The 7,039-nt window shown below is 43.2% G+C and overlaps 1 long non-coding RNA gene across 4 annotated transcripts; it reads left to right on the top strand.

Moving 5' to 3' along the window:
- Positions 1 to 307: 307 nt before the first annotated feature.
- Positions 308 to 6,792, top strand: LOC102554654 (uncharacterized). Of its 4 annotated transcripts, none has more exons than XR_005496942.2 (4): positions 308 to 410; positions 1,528 to 1,701; positions 5,649 to 5,752; positions 6,049 to 6,792. It is a non-coding gene; the product is annotated as an uncharacterized LOC102554654 (long non-coding RNA). The 4 variants fall into 4 exon arrangements; XR_005496940.2 differs by having other exon boundaries at positions 316 to 410; positions 1,528 to 1,596; XR_005496939.2 differs by lacking the exons at positions 308 to 410; positions 1,528 to 1,701 and adding an exon at positions 5,317 to 5,367.
- The last annotated feature ends 247 nt before the right edge of the window (positions 6,793 to 7,039 follow it).

The following is a 7,039-nucleotide window of genomic DNA, read 5'->3' as shown; positions in this document are numbered from 1 at the left end:
GCAGTCAACTTGTTGTCCTGTGTGAAGTTGTTCACCAGGGGTGGGGGATGGGGGTGTGTGTTAGTGGACTGTAGTTTCTGTTTCCTTGTGTGCAACCACATTTTAGGGAGGCATTCAGTCATTTGGGTCAGTTGCCCTGCATGCCACAGAGCCCCAGGGAGGTCTTCAGACTGTGGTGTCACTTGTACAGTTGCCCTATGTACAGAGAAACTCCTGGGATGCCTTCAAGCTGTGGTATCCTGGGTGCAGTGGATCTCCTGGAGTGTCTCTGATTGTGATGTCAGATGCCCTGGGTGCAAAAGATCTCCTGGGATGCCTCACAATGTGGTATCAAATGTTCTGAGTGCATTGATTCTTCTGGTATGATTCAGGATGTTATGTCTAATGTTCTAAGTACAACGGATCCTCTGGTATGCTTCAGGATATAGCATCTTCCAGGAAACAGACTAGGAAACTAGACTAGTCTGTCCCAGCAGAAAGGACTAAGCAGAAGGGGATTGGTATTCAGTGGGTGGGGGAGAAGCGATTGGGGCAAAGGTGGGTCCCTGAGTTCACTGGGCTCCCAGTGGCAGCTGTGGGACTTGGGGTGGGGAGTGGGGTTGGGGAGATGTTCTTACCAAATGTTCTGAGTACAGCGGATTCTCTAGTATGCCTCAGGTATGCTTCTAGGAGCAGACTAGCTAGCAGTCTGTCCCAGCAGAAAGGCAGGAATAGAATTATTTTATTGTCATATCTCTTCTCTTCTCCATTCAGCCTTGTGTGTACTGATGGTCACAGAGGCTGTACCTCAATGTGGATTGTCTAGCTATTGAGTATTCTGTGAAATATGGTTTGATATGAAATTGTGCTGGTTTTCCAGATCTATAGAATACAAGACTTCAGAGCTTTGTGGGGCTTGTACCAGGGTTTCAGAATAAAGTCTATAAATCCAGAGCGAGGTCAAATTCTCTGTAGAAAGTCCCTGAAAAGACTTTGTATGTAGTCGTGAATCTAAAACTTAAGTTACCAAGGCTTCAGGTGTGGGATGTCTTACAGACATGAAACTCTACTGGAGAACACGACAGGCATCAAGTAGAGCACACACAGGTGTGAGACCATGAGTGCAGCAGGTAGCAGAACCGTAGGGATAGGCTTCTCAAGCCTGTGGTTATATGAACCACGTAACCCAAGTGCTAGACATAGAGCTGCTGGTTTAAGAATTTCCCTGATGGCCTAAGTTTTGCTTTAGTGTACTTTCTTCTTATTCTACTCTTTAGAATGAGAAATGTCCCCACTGTGCTATTGTATACTAGAAACATAAGGGTTTTTTTGTTTATTTATTTGTTTCTTATTTTTATAGGATCACACAGCAGAATTTCCTTAAGTCTCAAGAGACTTACTTTCATGCCACATTCTTAAGGTTCTTGACATTCTTAAGGTTGTGGAAAATTTTGTTAGACTGAATTCACCTTGTATTATGAGGTATCCATGAGCCCTTCAAGGCTGGGGTTAGAATGTTATGATTTTAATATAAAATGTCTCCCACAGGCTCATGTTTTGAACACCGGTGTCTTGCTTGGGGATTTTGTGAAAGCTGAAATGCCTTTTGGAAGCCAGGTCTGTGTGGCAGGAGTAGAAAACCGGGGCTAGGCCTTTGGAAATTATAACTGCCCTTGGTTTGAATCCCTTGTGTGCCTTGAGTCGAGCCTGGTATTGCTGAAGGTAAAGGATGGGGGTATCCTTCTGTGTTCCCAGTAGGAGCTGCTGTCATTTCACACTCAGATGACCCTGATAACTCCTTAGGCCTATTGCCTTCAATGTGCTCCTTTCCAGCTCACATTCTACAAAGTAGTGAGCCTACCTTTAACATAAATTATGCTGCTCTCTGCTTAGGGTGTTACAGTGATTTACCTGTTCTCAGAGCAAAGGCCGAGGCTTTTCCCAGCCTCCAAGAACAGTATGATGTAGCATGCATCCTTCACTGTGGTCTTGTTCACGCTTCCTTCCAAAATGTCATTGCTCTGCAGCCTCTCACCGTCCTTTAGACCCTTGAACCTGTCAAATTTTGTCTCTCCCTGGGGCTTTCACACATGCTGTTGCTTCTGTCTGATGTATACTCCTTTGTACTCCACCTGGCTAATTTCTATTTAATTAAAGCCATATGTTCAACTGATAGAAAAATACTATCATACACGTGTTTCTCTTGTTGAAAGTCCATTTCCTTGTAGCCAGGCAAGACTTCCAGTGGAGGGTGGGAGAAACACCAATCCACCCATAAAACCTTCAAAACCACAAATTAGTCTTGCCTGTAAGATGTTAAGGGACAAATATAAGCAGGGACAGAGGGAATGGACAACAGATGACTGGCCCAACTTGAGACCTATCCCATCTGAGAGAGCCGACCCCTGACACTATTAATGATACTCTCCTATGCTTGCAGACAGGAGCCTAGCATAACTGTTTCCTGAGAGGGTTCATCCAACAGCGGTTGAAAACAGATGCAGAGATCCACAGTCAAATATTAGGTGAAGCTTGTCAGGGTCTTCAGGAATGGTGGGGTGGGGAGAATTAAGGGAACTGGAAGAGATAAGAACATCACAAGAAGACCTACAAAGTCAACTAACCCGGGCCCGTGGGGCCTCACAGAGACTGAACCACTAACCAAAGAGCATGCTTGGGCTGGACCTAGTCCCTCTGCATGTAGGTAACTGATATGCAGGTTGGTCTTCATGTGGGTAGGGCTTTACCTGACTCTATTACTTGCCTTTGGATCCCTTAATCCTAGTTGGGATGCCTTGTCTGGTCTCAGTGGGAGATGCACTTAGTGCTGTGTCTTGATGTGCCAGAATGGGTTGATACCTGTGGGGACGCCTCCCATTCTGTGAAGAGAAAAATAAGGGGATGGGAGAAGGTGGTGTGTGAGGGTGGGAATGGCAGGAAAGGAGGGAGTGGGGGATTCAAGCGGGATATAAAGTAATTAAATGGATTAAGGTCCATCTCCTTCACTTGATCTTAAATTTTAGAGATGTACTACTTCTCACATGCCCACTGCTATGTCATCATGTCTTTGAGAAAGCAGTAATATGTAAGAACCTGATAAATGTTTGCTGTGTGAAGGCTGTGAACCCAAGATTATCCAAGCCCTATATTGCACTAGTCACCTTTCTTCCTGTCATTCTTAGAAAAAAAAAAGTACATATGAAGAAACAACAAGGCAGGTCTGATGGTTAATGTTAATTTTCAATGAATTTTGAATGTAGTTACAATTACCATAGAAACTCCTCCACTTGTGTCTCTGAGGGTCTGTCCAAACGGTTCAAATGAGGAGAAAAGATCTGCCATGAATTTCACAGTATCATTCCAAAGGCTGGGTTCAGGATGAATAAAAAGAAAACACTGACCAGAGTCCCAGTTGTTTATGCCTTTCTGATTCCTGACCTTGGATGCAAGGAGCTAAGCTCCTGACACCACGATGACTCTTCTGCCAAGTGGAACATAGTACATTCAAATACTGAGCAAAATAAACCTGTCTTTCCTTAGCTTGCCTCTGTCAGGCATTTTGTCATAGCAACAAGGAAATTACTTGACACAATGGGAAACTTACGTTTGAAAATAAGCAACTTAGGAGAATGAGCAATGTGGACCATTTGTGGAATCATATTTACTATGCCTGTTGGTACAAATGTGGCCCTATGTCAATCAAAGTGATAGCCAGATTGCATATTGCTTTTTTGCAGTCAAAACAACACAAACACCTATGATCTTTCTCACATACTTAATATATTAGTTACTTTTCTTTAAAGAATATATATGAACTTCCAACTTCCTCCAACATGGTCCTGTATCCTAAGCCCCCCCCCCCAAATAGTACTATCAATTGCAGACCATGTACTCAAATGTCCGGTACTATGAGGACATATTTCATTCAAATCACCATACTCTATTCCTTAACCATCATAGGTTCATTGCCATATCGGAATGCTGTGAGAACACTCCGTAAAACTCTGCATTTATACAACCCAGGGTTTAAAATGTTCCTCATAGTTTTAAATATTTGGAGAGAAAAAAATCCAAAGAAAGATCTATTTTGTGAAGGGATTCCAAATCACATACAACACTTATTAATAAAGTTTTATTGTTTACATGGCCATGCCTGCTCACAGGAACCAGGAACCAGACATTAGGGAAACTCTATATCAATAAATACTATTTTTTTGCTTTTGTTTCTGTTTTTTTGTTTTTTGATTCTTCATAGAAAAACACCTTGCCTCCCCTTATCTTTTTTTTTTTTTTTTTGGCGCTGAGGACCAAACCCAGGGCCTTGCACTTCCTAGGCAAGCGCTCTACCACTGAGCTAAATCCCCAACCCTGCCTCCCCTTGTCTTAAGGCCTATGTTCGCACACCTTGGGGAAAATTAGGGTCTGGGGCTGTCTGGCCATACCCAGTAACCCATAAACCCAACTTGGGATTGTTATCTCATTTTATGGGCTGCCCAACATTGACCTGTGACTTCCGCAGATGCACATGCACACAAGGGGCATACACAAAGAGATACAGTTGGGTGCCAATGAGATAGCTCAGGGGTAAAGACACTTGCTGCCAAGCCTGTCTCTCTACCTGAGTTTAATCCTTGGGACCCACATGGTTGAACAATATGGATTCGGGCAAGTTGTCCTCTGATCACACATACATGCCCCAACCCCAACATAAATAAATGTATATAGTTTTAAACATTTTAAAATGTATAAATGGGTTCAAATCCCAGCTTATAATCCATTTCGTGACCAGACCTTGTCTGAGAGGCATTACTTCTCTTTGCCTGTTACTTCAAATGGTGATAGAGAATGCAGTAAAGGCTAGATATCTGTTTCCATGGTTACCATGATGAATTTGAGCATCGACAGCAAGAGTGAATCTAGCTGAGACTTTCTTCCTTCTCTGGGACTCAGTTTACCACGTGAGAAATGGGCCAAATCCTCAGTACCTTGCTGGCTGGAAGGTTCTCAGTTGTGCGTAATCTCAGGTTAGTGGGCACCAAAATTGTGCAAGGAGGGAACCCACCTCCTTGTCCTTCTTGTCCAGGGCCTCCTGGGCATGGCTCTGGGCCTAGCTCACCCTCCCCGCCTCTGTATGAAGCCTCTGGAGCTGCTGCTCTGTGGCCAGCTGGACCACGGGCTGCGTACCTCTCGCTCTTCATAAACAAAAGCCTCATGCTGCACCTGTGGTCTAAGTCAACGTGTTGGGCCAATGTGTGACTCTCGGGACATTTAGCCAAAGAGGGTTGGCTCCTTGGGCTCTTCCCACCCTTCCATGCTGAGGTGATACCATTCCACCTCAAGGAACGTTCTGATTCCCAACCGACAGCGGAACTGTTTGTCCCTGGACAGGTAGTTAGGCTTCTCTGTGCCCTGGCAATCACCCTAGAAACTTACAGTTCCTTTTACTGCTCCTCACGGGGAATGAATGTCCATGCAATATCAACTTTAAAAGCAGAAATAAGATTTGAACTCTGTCAAACTCTGTCAGCAACTTCCACCTTAAGTGATCTCATCCTGTGAGTGGTCTGTCGATCTATATTTAGTAACTGTTTCCTACCTGAAAGCTGACTTTGCAGGTCCCTTCCACCATAGTGATTCCATATTGCTCTTTTTATCTATCTTTCTCAAAGGCCAAACTGATTATCATCATCTGAGCTGGCAGTCAAGTTGTCTACAGATCCTCATCTAATAAGCTCAGAAGCAGATGTACTTGCCGATTGGTGCTGTCTGTAAGGTAACCTTTGGTCAACAACTGTAAATAAGTAAAACGAGTTGTAAAAGGAAGCTTTTTCTGCCACCTAGAATTTCAACAGAGGGGCTGAAGACCTGGAGCGGGCGAAGGACATCCCACATTCTAAGCTGATTTCTTATGTGGAGCACGAAGGAAATGAGGTTACTCAGGGCCTTTCGGCAAAACCAGTCACTTCCAGCCTATAAAACCTTGAGTTGGAAGTTCTTTGGAGGAGGGGAGAGCTTTGGAGAGAGCCATTGGAGCACTGTCAAATCTCTGCTCTTCTTTCTCCCTTGCAGGTGGAGGGAAACATCTTGATGTTAAACTAAACGAGAAATAATTGAAAGGATCACTGCGATGACAGGAGAGGGATTATTATTCTGATGGAATTAGAACTCCACGGTTGAGAGTCATTCGTTCGTGCTAGTGCAGCAGAAGGATATATTTCTTGGCTTAGATGTCAAGCACATCTAAGAGATCTCAGCTGGGGCCTCTTCAAGGATTCTGTGCTTGAAGACAACCAGAGTCAAGCAACAGAGGGTGGACTACCAGAGGTAGAGTGGATGAGAGAGATACACAAGCTTGTTCTCCAGATAACTTCTAGACTTCAATTCGTCAATTGTCTTGCTAAAAACTGTGATGAAAACTACATAAAGCTGATCTAAGAAAGGAAAGCCAGCCTGGATGACCCAACTTCAGGTTTCGACAGTACTGGACTCTGATTTCCTCTTTGGTTGGATAGATCTGGAGTGAGAGAAGCACCATGTTGTCTGCAGGCCAGAAGATGATCAACACAGGGACTAAGGGCCAAACATGTTCTTTGTCCCACTGAGAACAGATTCCAAGCTCAAAGAGGAGGCTAAGATTAAATTTAAATTATATTCAGCTTTGTAATGCATTATTAATTTTTAACTATGTGAAACTTAGTTACATTGTATTGAAGGAATCAAATACTAGCAACTCCTTATGTTCCAACCTACAAGTGGATTGGAATAATCTAATTGCCAAAATAAAATTATTCTTGATAATGAGAGGAACAGAAATAGCTGTGATAATCTACATGAGATTTCCTCCATGGTTACATAAGTAAGAACTGATCTGAAGAACAGAGTTAGAGATCAGTGGATAAAGAATGAAGCTGTATATACTACAGTGAGCTTACCAGGTCCTGTTTATTATATGTATGTATGTATGTATGCATGCATGCATGTATGTATGTATGTATGTATATATGCTTATATATATTTACATGAAAAGGAACTTAGTATGTTCATGAACCAATATAATCTA

This window comes from Rattus norvegicus, chromosome 19 (genome assembly GCF_036323735.1).
Source record: "Rattus norvegicus strain BN/NHsdMcwi chromosome 19, GRCr8, whole genome shotgun sequence".
Lineage (NCBI taxonomy): Eukaryota > Metazoa > Chordata > Mammalia > Rodentia > Muridae > Rattus > Rattus norvegicus.
Note: the sequence above shows the minus strand (reverse complement) of the source record. Positions and strands in the feature narration are given on the sequence as shown.